The 19,999-nt window shown below is 39.6% G+C and overlaps 1 protein-coding gene across 2 annotated transcripts in view; it reads left to right on the top strand.

Moving 5' to 3' along the window:
* Positions 1-416: 416 nt before the first annotated feature.
* Positions 417-19,999, top strand: part of SOCS5 (suppressor of cytokine signaling 5) — an 84,598-nt gene continuing 65,015 nt past the window's right edge. Inside the window, exon 1 of one of the 2 annotated variants that reach the window (XM_004447338.5) lies at positions 417-581. The gene's annotated coding sequence lies outside the window, so the exon portion shown is untranslated. Of the gene's footprint in view, positions 582-789; positions 913-19,999 lie in introns of those variants that run through there. The other variant, XM_004447339.5, reaches the window with a different exon arrangement.

Consider the following 19,999-nt stretch of genomic DNA (forward strand, 5'->3'; position numbering starts at 1 on the left):
GACAGCTGGGTGTGTGAACGGGAATACTTGATATAAATAAGGTGCCCGGTTTCCCGTGGATCTTGGAATTTAGTATAACTGGGTGGCTCCATGCTGGGGGGAGCTAGGAAGACTCATTCACATTTTCCTACCCTGCACTCCCGCCCTCCCCTCAGCACTTTTCCTCCCTAGAAACCAGGGATAAAGCTTTCTCCTTCTCCCACTCTGGTTGACCTCCCACCCCCAAGGCCACTGATGGCCCTTCCCTGACCACGTGACCCTCCTCAGCCCAAGCGACTCGTCGCCATCGACCCCTCCCCTCGGCGCGCAGCCCGCTTTCCCCCGCCTCCCAAACCCACGTGACAGCCTCTCTCCCACCTGACTGGTTCCTCCCTTTCCCTCCGGGCCGGACCCGGCCGTCGCAGCTGCCCGACTCCAAAATGGCAGCCGCGTACAGCGCGCACCGGAGCGGCCGGACCTCCCTGACTCCCAGGCCGACCCCCCGGCGCTCCCAGCCTCCGTCTTTCGGCCTTCACCTAGACGCTTCCGGATTGGCCGCTAAGAATCCCGCCTCTCCCAAGCCCCTCCTGCTATTGGTCACGGTAGGCTGCCCTTCAGAGAGGCGTGCCCTCGCCCCCCCCCCCCGCCCCGGGAGGTATTTTCCATTCGAGTGGGGGTTGAGGAGCGGGGGGAGGGGAAGAGGGGGAAGGGGGAGAGGCAGCCGGGGAAGGGGGTGGAGGCCTGGCGGGGGCATCCGGCGGAGCTGGGGTCCCCGGGCCCCGTGCGGAGGAAACGGGACTGAGCTCGCTCGGGCAGTCAGAGGGGACGGGACGGGGCCGGCGGGCGGGCGCCCTCTCTGTGGCTGCGCCGTCCGGGCCCGTCCTGCCTGGCCGCAGGTGCCCCTGGATGAGGCCGCCCCGCGCGCCCCGACCGGTGAGTGTCCGAGCGGTTCGCGCCCGGCCCGGCGCCTCCTCCTCGGCCTCCGCGCCGCCGTTAGCCGCTGCCTCTCGGTCTCTCGGTACCAGCGCCCGGCGCTGTCCGCCTCCGGCCGGCGCCTGCACTCCCGGCAGACAGTGCCAGCCCTCGGGCGGGGATGGGCCGGCCCGAGCGGGGACGGAGAGCCGGGGCCGCCAGCCCAGTGCAGACCGCGTCGCGCGCAGTGGGACCTGGCGCTTAGTAGGCTGTCGGTGCATGTCTGCGGAATTGTCTTTATGGTTGGAGGAACTGGGGTACCTCAGGGAAAGGGGCTGGTAGGAGGGCGTCTGTGATCGGGGTCGTGGTGGGTCGGGGTGAGGCCCCCGGAGACCGAAGGGGCAGTTGCGGGCGCTGCAGGGAAGGAGCGGGCAAGTCACTTGGGACTCTTCAGACTCCGATCTGGGGGTGTCCTCAAGGTCGAGGAGAGGTCTAGGGGTTGAGGGAGGGAATTGGGAAGCATGAATGGGGAAGGCAACCCGAGCGTTTACCGTAGGGATTTAACGCGAGCTAAAAAGAAAGATGCGGAGGTCAGCGCCGGAAAGACCTGTCTGCAACTACTTCGGCATCTAAGAGTCTTTGGTGCTGAGGTGTGGGCATTCAAGTAGCTGAAGCGATTGGCTTTCTGGAGAGGGAGTTAAATTTAAAGAAGGATGCTAAGAAACAGTTTAAGTATACATCTTGATTTTGTACTGAACTTTTAAAGCCTGGGAGATCGGAGTCACGAGATGATTTTTTAACATATTCTTTTGGTTTTCTAACCCAGAGGTGGCTTCCTGATGGACCTTGTCTGTTATCCTTTATTTATAAATGCATGTATGTGTTTGGTAGTATTTTGTCAATGATTTCGTTTTGCTGGGAATTCTCACAGGTACACCTTGAAAATCTTGTAGCTTCTCCATCAATAGTAGTGGCTTAGTTCTGCCCAATTAAATATTTAGACTGCACTGTGTACTATTTTGTATTTTTATTTTTAAAGGTTAATAAGTAATTCACATGCTTTGTTTCCCTTGCTTATAATTGTTTCTTTACAAGGTCATGCAAAACTGAGCTACAAATTCCAGGGACATTTTTAAATATTTTTAACTTAAACTTTTGAATTGGGAAGGAGGTGTTAGTAATCTAGTAGCTTTAGAAAGCAATACTAAAATCAGATTGTTTTCTAACAGTTGGGAATGTCAATGTCAGGTGCTTAGTTTAATTTTAATAATCTTGCATTTACCTAACATTCTTCGGCAAATGGGTTGGAAACATAAAAAATGCACCCCAGGATTACTGGCAGTCCACAGGGGTTCTTCATTTCACTCAAAAGAATAAGCTAAGGATTGTACAGCTAGGTATTTAGTCTTTTAAGTATTTTCTTAACTGTTTTTATGCTATTTTACTAATTTCTTCCATTTGTAGAATACAATTGAAAAAATGAAAACTTGTTTTTGTGGGGAGTACTTAAAAACTTTTTTGGAAAAATGTACAAATCTTGTTTTCACTCTTAATTAGAGAAAACATGTCTGCATAAAGATACTAAGATTTTCAATCAGCATTATCTTCCTTCTTGAGTAACTAATGGATAATTCTATTTTTTTCTCCCTATTGTCCTTGATTTTTACTGTTTGTCCCTAGGGAGAATGTACTGGCACACAGAAGTGTCGCCTAAAATATTGAAACCTAACACCTTTTAACATTATAGTAACTTCTACATTATTCACCTTGAGAATCAACTACTGTAAAACCAGTAGTCAAGGCTTTCCCTTATCACCTTTGTTTAGATTAGGTTGTTTTCTCCTTTTGTAAAACTAATGAAATTTACATTTACTGACTACTTAGTAGTGGTAAGAACTAAACAATTCAAATGGGAAGCTGGAAAAAAAAAACCATGTGTATGAGTCACATTTCTTTTAGAGCTGTAGGAGTAGACCATGGAGATGATTATTTTGCAAATCAGGAAATCAAGGCCCCAGAGCAGTTGAGGGACTAGACAGCCAGGATTATGTGTAGGTCTCTGGACTCTAGTCCAGAGTTTTTATTCTACTTCATCATATTTGCATTGTTTATTTCTAATGCATTTTAGTGCCAACTATAATTGGGTTTTGGATTATTTGTAATCGTGTTCCCCTTTAAGGATAGGGGAAGTTTGAGTTGACTAACTACTTTTATACATGAAATGATATGAAACTGGATGAGCTTTTATTGAAAAGTTTAAAACAATATGTTATATTGTCTGTAGAAGTGCTGATTTCCCTCTCATTAGAACAGAGACAGACTGTCATCTGGATTAAAATACTGCATGAACTTCTTAGAATAGGACTAGTTTTTATCCTAAAATTTCTTATAGGATTTTCAGAATTCAAAAGATTCTAGTTCTCAAAGTAAATTACATGAAACTTATTTTCAGTAAATTTGGGTGGTTTGTTGTTAAAATGATTTTTTCCTTTAAAAAAAAAAAGCAGTAGTAGAATTACATGGCAAAGATGAAAACATAATTCCTATCATTGTAATAGTGAAAGCCTGGATTTGTGTCTCCGTCAGTCTAACAATGATCTCTGGCAAGTGATTTAACCACTGTGTTTCTCATCTTATCTGTAAAGTGAGGATAGTAATTGTGCTTACCTCAGTGGGTAGTGATGCATTGGATAGTGGTGAGGGTTAAACCCGCCTAGCACACAGTAAAAGTGTAATAAATAGTAGAAATTTTCTATGGTTCATTATATATCTAGGCATTTGTCTGCCCATTCCTTTCCTTGCTTATGATTCAAGGCTGTCACTTCTAGGCTACAAAATATTCTCAAATAGTACTAAGTACTAAGGGGCACTTAGTACTCCGAATGTTTCTAATGATGGTTTTTTCTCTCCTTCCTCTGCCTATCTTGGACCTTTAGTTTGCATATCATGTTAGAGTGAACTGGTCATTTGGGAGATCCTAGTTGCAGTTTCATTATTCTACAGTCAAAATGATAATATATGATTGTGTAGATATTCTAGGGAAAATATAGTAAGTTCTCTAGGTCTGCGGGGCTCAGCTTAGGGGAAGACATTAGGCATTATAAGTTCTCTTATTGTCTGGAGCTCTTTCTGCTAATGGAGTCATGAGGAAATTACTGAACCATGTTTTTTATTAAGTGAATATTTTGATGACTTTATTCATTAAATGGTTAGGTTTTACCTAAAAAAATTGCATAGTTGTAATGTTGTAACAGAGTTCTCTTTAATTTTCTGTAACCCTGGTCCAATTATTATCATGAACATGTAGTTTAGTAAATGTTTTGGATGACAGTTTACTATCTCAGAATTCTTGTTAATGATGTATCACCTAAGAAATAGTAGATTTGTTTTCCTAGGTATTCTTTCATTCTGCTTCCTTAGTTTCTTCTGTTCTTATAGCAGTTTTTCTTCCCCTTTATAGTCCTCTTAACATTGCTTCTTGTACATCCTTGTGGCCTTTCCTTCTCACAGCTTTACCCCCATCACAACATGTAACTTCTTACCAATCTGTCACCAGTGTGTCCTAGACTACATATAGCAAGAGCTTCCTTTGTTTTTTCATCTCTTTTTAATATTAATTTCAATTATTTTAAAAATGTATCATCTTTACTGTCTTTTAATTGCCCTTGTTTTCGAATTTCATTGAAGTAAGTGTCTTTTTACAGGTGAGGGACTTGAATCAGAAACAAGTTACAGCTCAAAAGTATCTTTACTTTGCCAATAGCTATTCTGTTTTAGATATCTGGCAGGCATTCTGTTAGTGGTACATTAGATGATAAATATATGGGTCAACTCTTTAGTCTGAAGTGATGCTGGCAGGCTAAGAGAGTTATATGGAGCCACCAGAAATTCCCAGAGTCATATTTTTCTTTCACTGATAAAGAATTTTAATGTGTGAAAAATGACACTCTCAGTTTTGTTTTGGTTAATTATTATAAGGATTATAAAATTAATCACAGTGTTTTGGACATTTATTGGATTCATGACATTCTTCTAGGAATTTTATAGAACCTAGACAAGCAGATCTTCTCCTCAGGCCTATTATGTAATCTAACTATGTGACTTAAAATGTTTAGTTAAATATGGTTTCAGAAGACATCAGAAACATCATGGTATATTAAAATGTAACAAGCCATTGCTCATTTTTTAAAAACTAGAGTTTTCTTTACATTTTATAATTTATATTTTTTTTATTTAAAAATAATTGTGGCATTGTGGATTGCCAGTTCATGGATATATGAACTGATTAGTTTGGCTTTGTTGTTTGTTGAAGAATATTTATAGTTGAAGAATTATAGCAATGGAAAATATGGATTATTTGTCTTACCCACCTTGATGATTATCCATCTAAGTTAGCCACCTGTCTACTACTTTTAAGCCGGGAAAGGGCTCTTGAATCTGGTTAGAGCAGAAGTTATCTTGAAGGATAATTAGACTGGACTGTTGATTCTTGGTGGTCAAATTTCTATGTGATTTTTTTTTTTTTAAGGAGTTATTTATTTCTTTATCTCCTACCTCCCACCTCCCTTGTTGTCTGCTTTCTGGGTCCATTTGCTGTATGTTCTTCTGTGTCTGCTTGTCTTCTCTTTAGGCAGCACCGGAAACCGATCCTGGGACCTTCTGGAGTGGAGGAGAGGTGCTCAATCTCTTGGGCCACCTCAGTTCCCTGGTTTGCTGCATCTGTTATCTCTCTCTTCTGTGTCTCTTTTTGTTGCATCATCTTGCTAAGCCAGCTCTCTGGTTGGTCCAGCTTGCTGAACGGGTCAGCACTCCTGTGTGGGCCAGCATTCTGCTCCGGCCAGCTTCACGGCTTGGGCCAGCTAGCCTTTACCAGCAGGCCCTGGGAATCGAACCCTGGACCTACCATATGGTAGACCGGGGCCCAATCGCTTGAGCCACATCTATTTCCCATGATTAGTTAAACTAAAAGTTTAAACTGCCTGCCTTTACTCTGTACGTGAAAGAGTCTAAGGAATGATTTGAGAGAGACAATGGTAGTACTATTAGCACATATAGGAAGTAGTAAGAAAGATAATTTTTTAAAAAATTATATTTGAAAACACACACAAAAAAAGAAAAGAAAAAGGAAAAAATTGTATTTGGAATTTATTTTTAAATGGACATGTCAGCTTTGGGAATTGTCTTCAAATTTTGACTCCCTTATTTCATTTGATATCTGTTATACCATGAATATTGTCTAGTCTTTCTATTCTGAGCAGGATTCTCTAGCTAGAGGTGATAATTGAGTATTAGTATGCTATATTTGAAGCAGTTGAAAAGGGTGGAAACTTATCTAAATAAGAGATATACTTAAAATGGAGCAATGAGAAGGAAGGATGGAATGGAACTGATGGAGGAACTGAACTTAAGGCCTGCATATGTGGTAAGTAAGTGGAGGAAGGGGAATTAGGATAAGGATTGGAGGTTGGATGGAGAAAGTATTGTGGAAAACCAGATCTTGTAGAAATTTAGCTTCAGTACAAATTCTGGGTCCTACAGACTGGCGTGCCTTACCTTTATATCAGGAAAACTGCTGAAATATATTCTAAATCTAAAGGATAAGCTCACTGAATATTTAAATATAATCTATTCAGAGAAGTCTTCCTTAAGGGTTAAAATATGCATATAGCCAAAGGGAGCTAGTGGATCTTTTTTATTTAGTTTTTGACTTTGACTCTTACTAGGAGATAGCAGTCCAGCCTCATTACCCTTCAAGTGATCAGTGCTCAGACCAGTTTTATTTATCATTTTCATAAATGATATTAAAGACAGACTGTCAGTAAAAGTTGCCATATTCATAGCTGATGTTGTGTGATAATGCACTTAAGAGGATATTCCTTCTTTAGTTCCTGAGTTGTGACTCAGGAATTGGATCCAGAAGTCATATGTAGATAGGTAACCTCCTTGAAGGCATTATTGCAGTTGTTGCTGGGTCAGACAGTGCAAGAATATGTTGAGGGTCTCTGGGCAGGGTTCTGAAAACAAAAATGATGTTGTATGTAAAAATAATTTTTAAAAGGTATTACCATATTTTTGACTGTTTACTGTGTTCTAGGATAAGTGATATATAATCATTCTTTCATATAATTCTAATTCCAATTCTGAAAGGTCAGTGATATTTTCCAGTTTTAAAGAAGAGGAATCTTGACTCTAGGAGGTTAAGTGATTTTTCCCAAATCAACTAGTATGTGATGGAGTTGGGACTCAGGCCCTGGTCTTTCAATTGTTAATCCTGAACTTTTCCCAGAATATTAAAAGATATCTCTTAAAACATGTATTAGTTAATTTAGAATTTATGGAGTATTGTTTTATTCCTTGCCATTGTCTGCTTTGGATATCTATACCACAAGAGATAATATCTAAATACTTTGAGAGAATATAAGGAATTCCTTAAATTCTTGATTTTTAAGGAAAGCCAAGGATGTTATGGGGTACAGTTTTACCATTTGAAATTGATAAATCAACTCTGGCCACCCACAAAATATTTTTCCCATTGCTTTTATAAAATGCTGGATCATTAATGGTCACTAATAAAGGTAACATTAATTAATAAAGATAATATTATTTGGTAGAAAAGATAGTGGAGCAGGTGCCCAGAGACCTGGATTTTTCTAGTGGTATGAAAAACATTAGGGTAGTATCAAAACAGGTAGAACATTCTTATTCTGAGAGGAAAGTTTGATCTGTATCTTGGGAGATGAGCAGGTAAAGAAGAATGTGAAGTTCCAGGCAGTAGGAATAGCCGTATATTAGATGAATCATCAAACTTCTTTGAACCACATTTTCCTAAAAATTGAGATAAAATATGGGGATCTATGAAGGGCAGCTTCTGCTTTATACAATCTTTTCTATATATGCTAGTTGATATTTTAATTTTAAAAATGAGTCCAAATGGCTAAATATATGTGAAAGCCCTTTGTAATTTTTTAAGTGCTATACAAATAAGAATAATAAAGGAATACTGATGCCTTGTGAAGGAGACCAGAGAAGATACAGTGAAAATCTGGCTGGTAAGAGGAAAAAAGAAGATGGAGGGGAGAAACAGCAGAGGTAGGGAAGGAACCTGGTAAAGATGAAAGAAAGGAAAAGGACAGATGTGAAGAAAATTGAATTAGAGTCCTTTGTGCCTGTCAAAGAAAAGGTAGGTAATAAGTCTATAACTGAAGAATTTTATCATTTATTTGCCGTAAGGAAGAAGTGCTGCAGGTAGTTAAAACTTTTTCATTTGGTCTACAGCTGGCATGTTAATAAGGTGAAGGAAATAAGCTAATTAAGAGTTGGCTATATAGTCTGTTTCTTCACTCATTGCTTCTGTACAGATTTAGCTAATAGCTTTAAATAGTATAAAGGTACTTATAAAAATAAAATAAGGGGGCTGAGTTACTGTTTATTCTAGATTATTCAAAACTAATGGGCAGCATAGTGGGTGTAGCTTAGTGGTTGAGTGCCTACTTTGCATATACAAGGTTCTGGGTTCAATGCCAGAACGTCCTTAAAAAAAAAAAAAAAGGGATAGTGTGCTCAAGGAAAAGTTTGAATATGTCTATTAATAAATTAGTGCAATTGAACAGTAGGAAATCAGACTAGGACTAAGTTAAAATGAGAGCACATTGCATGTTTATTTTGTTTTAGAGGTGGGAAAGTGACACAAACATTTTGTGCTTTAGGAGATACTAATTGCAGTAATAAAGAGAATAGTCTGGAGGAAAATAGATTGGAGGCACTTATTCACAATAAATAATTATCGAGCAAATAATAGAGCAGAATTGAGTAAATGAGGCTTTCTCTGTGGCCTCTGGTAGATCACAGTGAAGGATTCCATCTAAAATTGCTCTCATTCAGGAAAGAGATTATGGTGGTCTCTAGTAAAGAAGTTGTAGTAGAAATGTAAATGATAGTGCTGATTTCAGAGCTGTTTAGGAGTTTAAATCATCCGGACTTGCTTAGTGTTTCTAGGTGAGGGTAAGAGAGCTATTGAGGATGTCGTTAGGGTTCCTGATGTGGATCACTGAGTAAACGGAAGTAGAATTTTATGTGCAGGGGTGGTGGGTGGGATTGTATATTGCATCTACTTTTTAGATATAAGTAATTATGTTTTTAAGATAAGTAATGACGTGGCCAAAATAGTTGGAAATATAGGTCTAGATCAGGGGAGTGGTTAGTTAGGTTTGTCGGCACAGATTTGGAAGGCATATAGTTTGTGGTTGGAAGTGGTAAAATTAGGTGAGTAATACCCATAAATTTTAAATAATCATGCAGAACAAAAAGTAACTGCAAGTATTGGCTTAGTCCAGGAATATAGGCATTTAGAAGTACTTCTGTGTTGCCCATCTCCACCCAAACGCCTACCACCCAACCCTGCAAAGAATATATTAAAAATATTTGCTGCCATAAAGCCAGAAATATTTAATCACCTTGAAACAGTATGCAATTGGAGTTTTCCTTTCTGCTTCCCTGATTGAATCTGCATCCCACCTAGCTGTCTGATATACTACAGGGGATTCTTAGACAAAGGGAATCCCTGTTTGCCTTCTTAAGCTGGTGAGGTAGTCTGAACAGATACTGAAGCCTCAAGGATTTTTTTCACCTTTAAAATCTAGTCCAGAGCAGCTCTGAGCAACCAGCTCTTTGCATCTCTTTCCCTACCACCTCTCCAGCCCTGTAGAGCTTAAGACCCTGGCAAATAGAATGCACTCTAAGAGGGAGAAGTTAAAAACAAACAACAAAAAACATGAGACAAGGAACTATAAAGTGGACTATAATCTTTTCATTTCTCCTCCAAAGGTTCTTTTCTCCAAACTAGGGGGTGCAGTTGGTGAGTCACTGAGATGAGATGTCCAAATTCAGTAAAATAAATGCAAGTATTAAGAGCAAGATCTTCTAGTGCTGAGGGGAATTTGGAAAGAATTGGAGTTAGGTGGTTTAGTACTTAGTGGAAAAGAAGAGTTCTTGATTCCGTTTTAAAGGAGGAAGGAAGATAATGCTGTGTGGAGAAAATTAGTAATAACACTATTAAGAGGTGGGGGACTCTTGATTTAGAGGGGGACTGGACATAGCCATCCCAGGTCTACAAGATGGAGAAATAGAGTATGGATTAGAGTGGACTTACTGGTGTTCTGCTGGGGAACTATTGTGATTAGTAAGGGAAGAAATTGTAGTAGTGATGTGGAGAGGTTGGCCATGGTGGCTGCTGATGGTCATGAGAGGGAAGAAGAGATATGGTATGGGGGCATTTTCAGAATTTGGAGTTGTCCTAGGTGGTGCTGCAGAGATGGATGCTGGACGTTGTGTGTCCTGTTGTGGCCCACTGGGTGGACTGGGGGAGAGTGTGGACTACAATGTGGACCACTGTCCATGTGCTGCAGCGGTTCTCCAGAATGTATTCGCTGGGTGCAGTGGATGTGCCACAATGATGGAAGAGTTTGTTGATGTGGGAGGGATGGCGTGGGTGGGGTGGGGTGGGGGGTATATGGGGACCTCATATTTTTTTAATGTAACATTTAAAAGAAAGAAGAAAAAAAGAGGTGGGGGAAACAAAATCAGGGAAGTAGAACTTGAGTTGGAATTGGGTGAGAACTTAGGGTAATTGGAAGATAGAATACTAAGATTTGGAATTGGAACTCCTTGATGTACCTGAGGAGAAAATTGAATTTAAGCAGAGAAATATTGCAACATGATTTAAATAGCACTTACGGAATGTGATAACTGTTATATATATTTATATATATATAAAACACTCATTAAATTATGTACTGAATCCCTTATAATTTCTCTTTTTGTTTTCTTGTTATGTCCTTCTATAGCTGTAGTTCTCAAACTTACCTGGGCATAAGAATTATATGGACCTCAATTTTAAAATATGGATTTCTAGCCTGTTCCTCCACCTTTCTTCAGAATTTTAGTTTAGTAGGTTAGGAATTGCATCCAGGAATAATCTTTTTTTTTATCCCCCCCCCCCCTTGCAGCTTGTTTGTTGTTTGCTCTCTGTGTCCATTCTCTGTGTGTTCTCTGTGTTTTTTTTTTACTTGTCTCCCTTTTTGTTGCATCACCTTGCTGAGTTGGCTCTCCCTGGCACTTGTGGGCCAGGCGGCACTCTGCGGCGCTTGCAGGCCGGGTGGCTCTCTGTGGCGTATGGGCAAGCCTGCCTTCACAAGGAGGCCCCAGGTCATGAACCCTGGGCCTCCTGTATGGTAGACGGGAGCCCAACTGATTGAGCCACAGCCATTTCCCAGGAATTATCATTTTAGTAAGGACCCAGCTGATTTTGATGAAAGTCTTTCACAGAACACACTTTGGGAAATACTGTTCTGGAGAGTGGGCAGAAAGTTAGAAGGTAGAACTTCCTTTTTTTTGTTTTAAGTGGAGGTATTATTTGCATGTAGTGACATGTACAGATATTTAATGTTCAATTCCATAACTTTTGACAGTTAATACATTTTTGTAATTCATTCCCCATCAAGATTTCCATCACCCCTGAAAGATCCTTTGTGCCCCTTCCCAGTCAGTTCTTCTTGTCTACTCCGCCACCACTACTACTGTTCAGATTTCTTTATAAGATTAATTTTGTCTGCTTTAAAATTTCACATAAAGTGGAGTCATGTACTGTGTACTCTTGTGTCTGGCTTCTTTTCCTCAGCATGATGTTTGAGTTTCATCCATGTTGTTAGTTCCTTTTAGTTGCAGACTAATATTCCATTCTATAGATATAACGTGGTTTATTTTTGATGGGTATTTGGGTTCTTTTCAGTTTGGGACCGTTATGTAAGAAGCTTCTCTGAACATTTTTGTACAGGTCTTTTTGTAACATTTTTTTCCCTCTTGGGTGAGTATCTAGAAATGGAATTGCTGGGTTATATCATAGATGTATATTTAATATTATGAGAAACCTTCAGAACAATTTCCAAGATGGTTTTATGATTTTACACTACCAGCAGCAATGTATAAGAGTCGTTCCACATCTTTCTCAATATTTGGTGTCTTCATTCAACTGGAGTTGAACTGGTGTTATTTCATTGTGGTTTTCATGTGCATTTTCCTGGTGTCTGTTCATATTGAGCACTTTATCATGGGCTTTTATAGGCCATTCATTTATCTTCCTTTGTGAAACAACTGTTTCATGAAGTGTCCTTGTTTATCCCTGGTAATTTTCTTTGTTTTGAAGTCTGTCTATCTAATATTAAAATTTCTTTTGGTTAATATTTGCATGGTCACGGTGCTGGTGCGCGCGGGGAGTGCCGTGCCACGCAGGGGTGTCCCGTAGGGAGAGCCGCCCAGCACGAGGGAGGGTGCAGCCTGCCCAGGAATGGTGCCGCACATGCGGAGAGCTGACGCAGCAGGATGACGCAACAGTAACAGAAAGGGAGGTGCGGATTCCAGTGCCGCTGATGGCTACAGAGGCGGACAAAGAAGACGCAGTGGGTGGACACAGAGGGCAGACAACCGGGGTAAGGGGGGGAGGGGGAGAGAAATAAATGAATAGATCTTTAAAAAAAAAATTTGCGTGGTATATCTTTTTCCATCCTTTTACTTTTAACCTAATCATATCATTATATTTAAAGTGGGTTTCTTGTAGACAGTATGTAGTTGGGTCTTGCTTTTTTATCCAGTCTACCAAACTCTGTCTTTTAATTGGAGTGTTTAGACCAGGGATTGGTAAACTATGGCCTGCTGGCCAGTTTTGGCCTACTGCCTGTTATTGTAAATAAAGGTTTTTTGGAACACAGCCATGCCTGCTCATTTACATATCATCTATGTCTGCTTTTATGCTGTAGTGTCAGGGTTAAGTAGTTGCGACAGAGACCATATGGCCTTCAAAGCCTAAAATATTTTCTGGCTCTTTACAGAAAAAGTTTGCCAATTCCTGATTTAGACCGTTTATACTTAGTGTAATTATTAATATGTTTGGATTAAAATGTACCATCTCACTGTTGATTTTTTATTTATTCATCTGTTCTTTGTCTCCTTGTTTCACTGCCTTTTTTTAAGCCTACTTTTGAGTTGATTTTTTTAAATTACATTTTCTCTCTTTTATTTATACTTTGTTTACCTTTTTTTAGTGGTGGCCTTAAGTATTTGTTAATTAATTATTGCCTTCAAATGAATGATACCACTTCACATGTAGTGCAAAAATCTTATGGCAGTATACTCCATATTCTTCCTTCCATTCTTTAAGTGTTGTCATACATTTTGCTTTTGTGTGTGCTCTAAACCTATAGTGCATTGCTGTTCTTTTTGGCTTTGTCAAGAGGTTACCTTATATTTTTATTTATTTATTTATTTTAACAGTTGGAAACCTATTTTATTTTTTAACACTTTTTTATTAAAGTTAATAGATCACAAGAAACGTTACATTAAAAAACGTCAGAGGTTCCCATATAACCCACTCCCCCCACCCCCATCATTTTTGTAAATTGTATTTTTTTGAAGATATATCCATCTCGAAAATATTACATTGGAAAACATAAGGTTTCCATATACCCCCCACCTCCCCACCCCACTCCTCCCACACCAACAACCTCCCCCATCATTGTGACACACTCATTGCACTCGGCGAACATATTTTGGATCACTGCTGCACCACATGGATAATAGTTTACCATATAGTTCACACTCTCCCCCAGTACATTCAGTGGGTTATGGCAGGATATGTAAAGCCCAGCATCTGACCCTGCAATATCATTTAGGACAACTCAGAGTCCCAACAATGCCCCCACATCACATCTCTTCTTCCCTCTCCCTGCCCTCAGCAACTGCTGTGGTCACTTTCTCCACCTTAATGCTACAATTTCTCCTATTACTAGTCACAGTTGTTTTATAGTAGAATATCAGTAAGGCCACTCTAATCCATATTTTATTCCTCCATTCTGTGGGCCCTGGGTTGGTGATGTCCACTCCACCTCTAGATCAAGAGGGGGCTTAGATTCCACATGGATGATGGATGCAGTTCTGCTTGCAGTTGTAGGCACTCTTGATTCCCTGGTGTGGTGGTTGACCATCATCACCTCCCTGTTAGCTGACCTGGCTAAGTCCAACAAACCAGAGAGTAGGAGCTGCAGCTCTGCTGAGGCTCAGGGCCCAGCTGGCACATGGGCAGTCCAGAGATTCAAGTCCCCTGAGTATACACCATCCCTAGCGCCAACCACAGGTTCAGTAAAAGTGACAGAAGAGGCATGTATAGAAATGTCACATCTGAGTCTAGCTCCATCACACTCAGGAGCACAGATTCCAAAGTAGGGCCCTCAGACATGGCACAGAACTCCAAATCCATACGCAATGATCATATACCCTGTGTGTCTCTGTAGCCTTCAGGAGAACCAGTACCTAGGGTTGTATCTACTTTGGCTTTTCCTGGGGTCCTGCTGAGGCGTGCATAAGAGCGACCCCTCTGATGACCTCCCGGTTCTTTTTCGAAGCCTATTAGTCATATAAACTCGTTTGTCTTTGCCATTTCCCCCTTTTATTCCAGGTCAAAAAGTAGTTTTTAACACATGATCGTATGTGTCGGCTGAGATATTCTGTTGGTCTGAGTTGACCCTTTTATTCGAGGTCTCTTTCTAGTTGCATCACCAGCTAGTGATTAGTAGTAATCCCTTGGCACCAGGGAGGATCATCCCTAGGAGTGATGTCCCACGCTGGGGGGAAGGTAATGCATTTACATGCTGAGTTTGGCTTAGAGAGTGGCCATATTTGAGCAACATGGAGGCTCTCAGGAGGTAACTCTTAGGCACCCTGCAGCCTAGGCCTGGTGCACATTTCAGGTACACAGCCTCATAAGCATAGTCATCAGTATTAAGGTCTCATTATTGGGCCATCTTTCCTTGTTGTTCTTCGCTGTTTCACTTGGGGGATTATTGCTGTTCCATTGGGGAATGTAACAGAGCTCCCCTGGGTAGGAATTCAGCACTCCCTCAGTTGACGTTTGTGACTGTAACTACTATGAAAATACCCAGCATATATCAGAACATTTTTGTGTACCCTATATACATGCTCTGGAGAACTCCCTCCCACCCATGTGCCCCCCATTAGTAACACCCCACACCAGTGTTCCTCCCCTGCCATAGTTGAACATCACTGTGTTCCAAAACTTCTTCAACAATGAAGCCTAATATAATGCCAAATTCAGTTAATAGGAAATTGAAGTATAGTGATGGGTTTAAAGTTTAGAAATAGAATATATACTAATTTAGAATTACTAAAATAAAAATAAGTTGGTGTATTAAAAAAATGAAAAATATTATAAATCTTTGTTTTTAATGTATTGCCTTTCACCACTGTAATAGATGTTGTTGCCTTGTATGTACAGTGGCAAGGCACTTTCTTTCATTTCTTCCTCAGTGTCTACAGCCTTTTTTTTTTTTCTAATTCTTAATTTTGTCTTCAAAAAAGTTTTAGATCACAGTAATTCACACATACAATATAGGGGACTCCCACATATCCAACATCATCAAACCCTTTTCCCCTTTCCTCAGCAATGATCTTTTTACATGTTCATGTTATGTTTGCTGCAGCTGATATATAGATTTTGAAACATAGCTATCAAACATGGTTCCATTTTGGTTTACATTATAGTTTATATTTTAGACTGTAGACATTTTAAAATTTTTAATTTATGTTTTACATTATGGTTTACATTTTAGCATATAGACTTTTATACAACTTCAGTGTAAGTTAACATGTCCTATATCCATCATTACATGATCTTGTGGAGCACTCCCATTGCCCCCCAGTTGCCCTGCTTCCATCTATTCTATACCTCTCTCCCCCTCCCCTCAATCTTCACTACTTGAGGGACCAGATTTACAGATACTTGCAACAATGCTGAGGGCTTGACATACTAGACTACCCTAACCAATTGGGAGCTCCCGATTCTCTTGAGAGATACAATTCCCTCTCTTTGAGAACATCAGGTCTCCCCAGGATGTGGGTACACCTTCACACTCATTGTATGGGTCTCCACCCAATGATATAACATACTATGACAAAGTGAGCACTCACTCCCTAGAACCCTGCCCCTGTGCCAGATGCCCCCCCTCACGCACCTTAAACACGGAGTCCGTCCTTATTATATTTTCTAAAGAGTTTTCTCAACATAGTTTCAACCATATACCTGACAGTCTCCCATATTCAAGTGTTCCCACCATCCCTCCCCCCAATTCCTTGGGCGATCTGACCCATCCTCCTAACCCTACCTAGCCCCTCTCAAGCCCGCAAAACCCCACCCAAAGGTATCACTATGCCCCCATCTTATCCCCTCCCTGTATAAAAACTTACCTCCAGCTTATCATAGACTTCACCCATGTGGGCATCAGCTCACAACCTTCCTCTACCCCCCAAATTCCTTTAAGCCTATCTTCCAGACTCTAGCTCTCTGAGACAGTTTGGGTTGCTTGTTTCATATCAGAGGTCATGTAGTATTTGTCCTTCAATACCTGGCTTGCTTCACTCAACCTAAGGTCCTCAAGATTCATCCATTTTATCCCATGTGTTTCTACTGTATTCCTTATTATAGCTGAGTAGTATTCCATAGTATGTATATACCACATTTTATTTATCCATTCATATGTTGATGGGCATTTGGGTTGATTCCAACTTTTGGCAATAGTGAATAATGCTGCTATGAACATTTGGTGTGCATATATCGGTTTGTGTCCTTATTTTCAGTTCTTCTGGGTATATACCCAGCAGTAGCATTGCTGGGTTATAGGGCAAATCTATAGCTAACTTTTTGAGAAACCACCAAGCTGTCCTCCAGAATAACTGGATCCTTCTGCATTCCCACCAGTAGTGGAAGAGTGCTCCCATTCCTCCACATCCTTTCCAGCACTTGTAGTCTTCTGTTTTTTTGACAACTGCCAGTCTTATGGGAGTAAGATGGTATCTCTTTGTAGTTTTGATTTGCATTTCCCTAATAGCTAGTGATTTTTAGCATTTTTTCATGTGCTTTTTAGCCATTTGTAGTTCTTCTTTTGAGAAGCGTCTGTTCAAATCTTTTTCCCATTTTTAAAATGGGTTGTTTTGCTTTTTATTTTCGAGATATAGGAGTTCTTTATATATGCAGAATATAAGTCTCCTATCAGATATATGGTTACCAAATATTTTCTCCCATTGGGTAGGCTCTCCTTTCACTTCCTTGACAAACTCCTCTGAGGTGCAAAAGGCTTTAATTTTGAGGAAGTCCCATCTATCTATTTGTTCTATTGCTTCTCATGCTTTGGGTGTGATGTTCATGAAACCATTTCCTATTACAAGGTCCTGTAGATGCTTCCCTAAATTGTTTTCCAAGGTCTTTATGGTCTTGGCTCTTACATTTAGGTCCTTGATTCATCTTGAGTTGATTCTTATGTAAGGTGGTGAGATGGTAATCCTCTTTCCTTCTTTTGCATATGGATATCCAATTCTCTAGGCACCATTTGTTGAAGAGGCCATTCTCTCCCAGTTGAGTGGGCTTGGTGGCCTTGTCGAATATCAGATGAATGTATATATGAGGATCTATATCAGAACTCTCAATTCAGTTCCATTGGTTAGTACATCTGTCCTTGTGCCAATACCATGCTGTTTTCACTACTGTAGCTTTGTAATATGTTTTGAAGTCAGGTAGTGTGATTCCTCCAATTTCATTTTTCTTTTTCAATATGTCTTTGGCTATTTGAGGCCTCTTTCCTTTCCAAATAAATTTCATAGTTTTTCTAGTTCATTGAAAAATGCTGTGTTGATTTTTATTGGGATTGCGTTGAATCTGTACATCAGTTTTGGTAGGATAGACATCTTAATAATATTTAGTCTTCCTATCCATGAACAGGGAATATTCTTCCATATATTTAGGTCTTCTTTGATTTCCTAGAACAGTGTTGTGTAGTTTTCTGTGTATAAGTTTTTTACATCTTTAGTTAAATTTATTCCTAGGTATTTGATTTTTTTATTTACTATTGTAAATGGTATTTGTTACTTAATTTCCTCCTCAGATTGCTCATTATTGATGAACAGAAATGCTACTGATGTTTGCGCATTGATCTTATAACCAGCAACTTTACCAAACTCATTTATAAGTTCTAGAAGCTTTGTTGTAGAACTCTCAGGGCTTTCTATGTGTAGGATCATGTCATCTGCAAAGTGAAATTTTGACTTCTTCCTTTCCTATTTGTATTCCCTTTATATCTGGTTCTTTCCTCAGTGCTTGAGCAAGTACTTCTAACACAATGTTAAATAGAAGGGGTGATAGTGGGCATCCTTGTCTTGTTCCTGATCTTCAAGGGAAAGATTTTAGGATTTCACCATTGTAAATGATATTAGCTGTGGGTTTTTCGTATATACCCTTTATCATGTTGAGAAAGTTTCCTTCTATTCTTACCTTTTGCAGTGTTTTTATCAAGAAAGTGTGCTGTATTTTTGTCAAATGCTTTTTCTGCATCTGTAGATATTATCTTGTGATTTTTTCCCCTTCAATCTGTTTATGTGGTGTATTACATTGATTTTCTTATGTTGAACCATTCTTGCATATCAGGAATGAAACCCACTTGGTCGTGGTGTATAATTCATTTAATGTGTTGTTGAATATGATTAGCAAGTATTTTATTGAGGATTTTCACATCTAAGTTCATTAGAGAGATTGGTCTGTAATTTTCCTTCCTTGTAGTGTCTTTGTTTGGCTTTGGTATTAGAGTAATGTTGGCATCATAAAATAAATTAGGCAACGTTCCTTCTATTTCAATTTTTTTAAAGAGTTTAAGCAAGATTGGTGTTAGTTCTTTCCGTATTGTTTGGTAGAATTCACCTGTGAAGCCATCTGGCCCAGGACTTTTCTTAATTGGGAGGTTTTTAATGACTGATTCTATGTCTTTACTTGTGATTGTCTTGTTTAGATCATTGATTTCTTCTTTTGTCAATCTAGGCTGCATATGTGTTTCTAGGAATTCGTCCATTTCCCCTAAATTGTTGTTCTTGTTGGAATGTAGTTTTTCAAAGTATCCTCTTATGATAGTCTTTATTTCAGTGGGGTCAGTGGTGATATCCCCTTTCTTATTTCTTATTTTGTGTATTTGCATTTTCTCTCTTTTTTCTTTGTTAGTCTAGCTAAGGGTTTGTCAATATTATTGATCTTCCCAAAGAACCAGCTCTTTATATTTTTGAGTGTTTTCTTCTTTTCTGTGTCATTTAGTTCTGCTCTGATTTTTGTTATTTCTTTCTTCTTTCTTTGGGGTTAGGTTTTTTTTTGTTTTTGTTTTTTGTTTTTGTGATTCCTCCAATTGTGCAGTTCTTCATGTTAACTCTTCTGGTATGAATTTATGGCTATGAATTTCCCTCTCAGTACAGCTTTTGCTGCATCACATAAGTTTTGATATGTTGTGTTACCATTTTCAGTAGTTTCAAGATAGTTATTGATTTCTGTTGAGATTTCCTCCTTGACCCACTTTTTTCTAAGACTGTGTTAATTTCCATATCTTGGTGCCAAATCTGGGTCTCTGGCCCTTGCAGATTTCCAGCTTCATTCCACTGTGGTCAGAGAAATTATTTTGTGTGATTTCAGTCTTTCTGAATTCATTGAGACTTTCTTTGTGGCCTAGCATGTGGTCTGTCCTGGAGAATGATCCATGTGCACTTGAGAAGAATGTATATCCTGCTGTATTTGGCTATAATGTTCTGTATATGTCTATTAGGTCCAGATCCTCGAATATATTGTTCAAAGTCTTTGTTTCTTTATTGATTCTCTTTTGAGATGTTCTGTCCAATTGTGATAGTTATGTGTTAAAGTCCCCCACCATACTTGTAGAGGCATCTACTCCTTTGCTTTGTTTCTCCATTGTTTGCCCCATGTATTTGGAGGTGCCCTTGTTAGGGGCATAAATGTTTATGATTATTCTTTCTTTTTGAACGATTATCCCTTTCACTAATATGTAGTGTCCATCTTTGTCTCTTACAGTAGTTTTGCATTTAAAATCTATTTTGTCCTATATTATTATAGCTACTCCTGCCCTTTTTTGGTTATTGTTTGCCTGTAAGATTGTTTTCCAGCTATTCACTTTCAGTCTCCTTGAATTCAAGGTGTTTCTTGTAGACAGCATATAAATGGGTC

The sequence above is a fragment of the Dasypus novemcinctus genome, chromosome 17 (assembly GCF_030445035.2).
Source record: "Dasypus novemcinctus isolate mDasNov1 chromosome 17, mDasNov1.1.hap2, whole genome shotgun sequence".
NCBI lineage: Eukaryota > Metazoa > Chordata > Mammalia > Cingulata > Dasypodidae > Dasypus > Dasypus novemcinctus.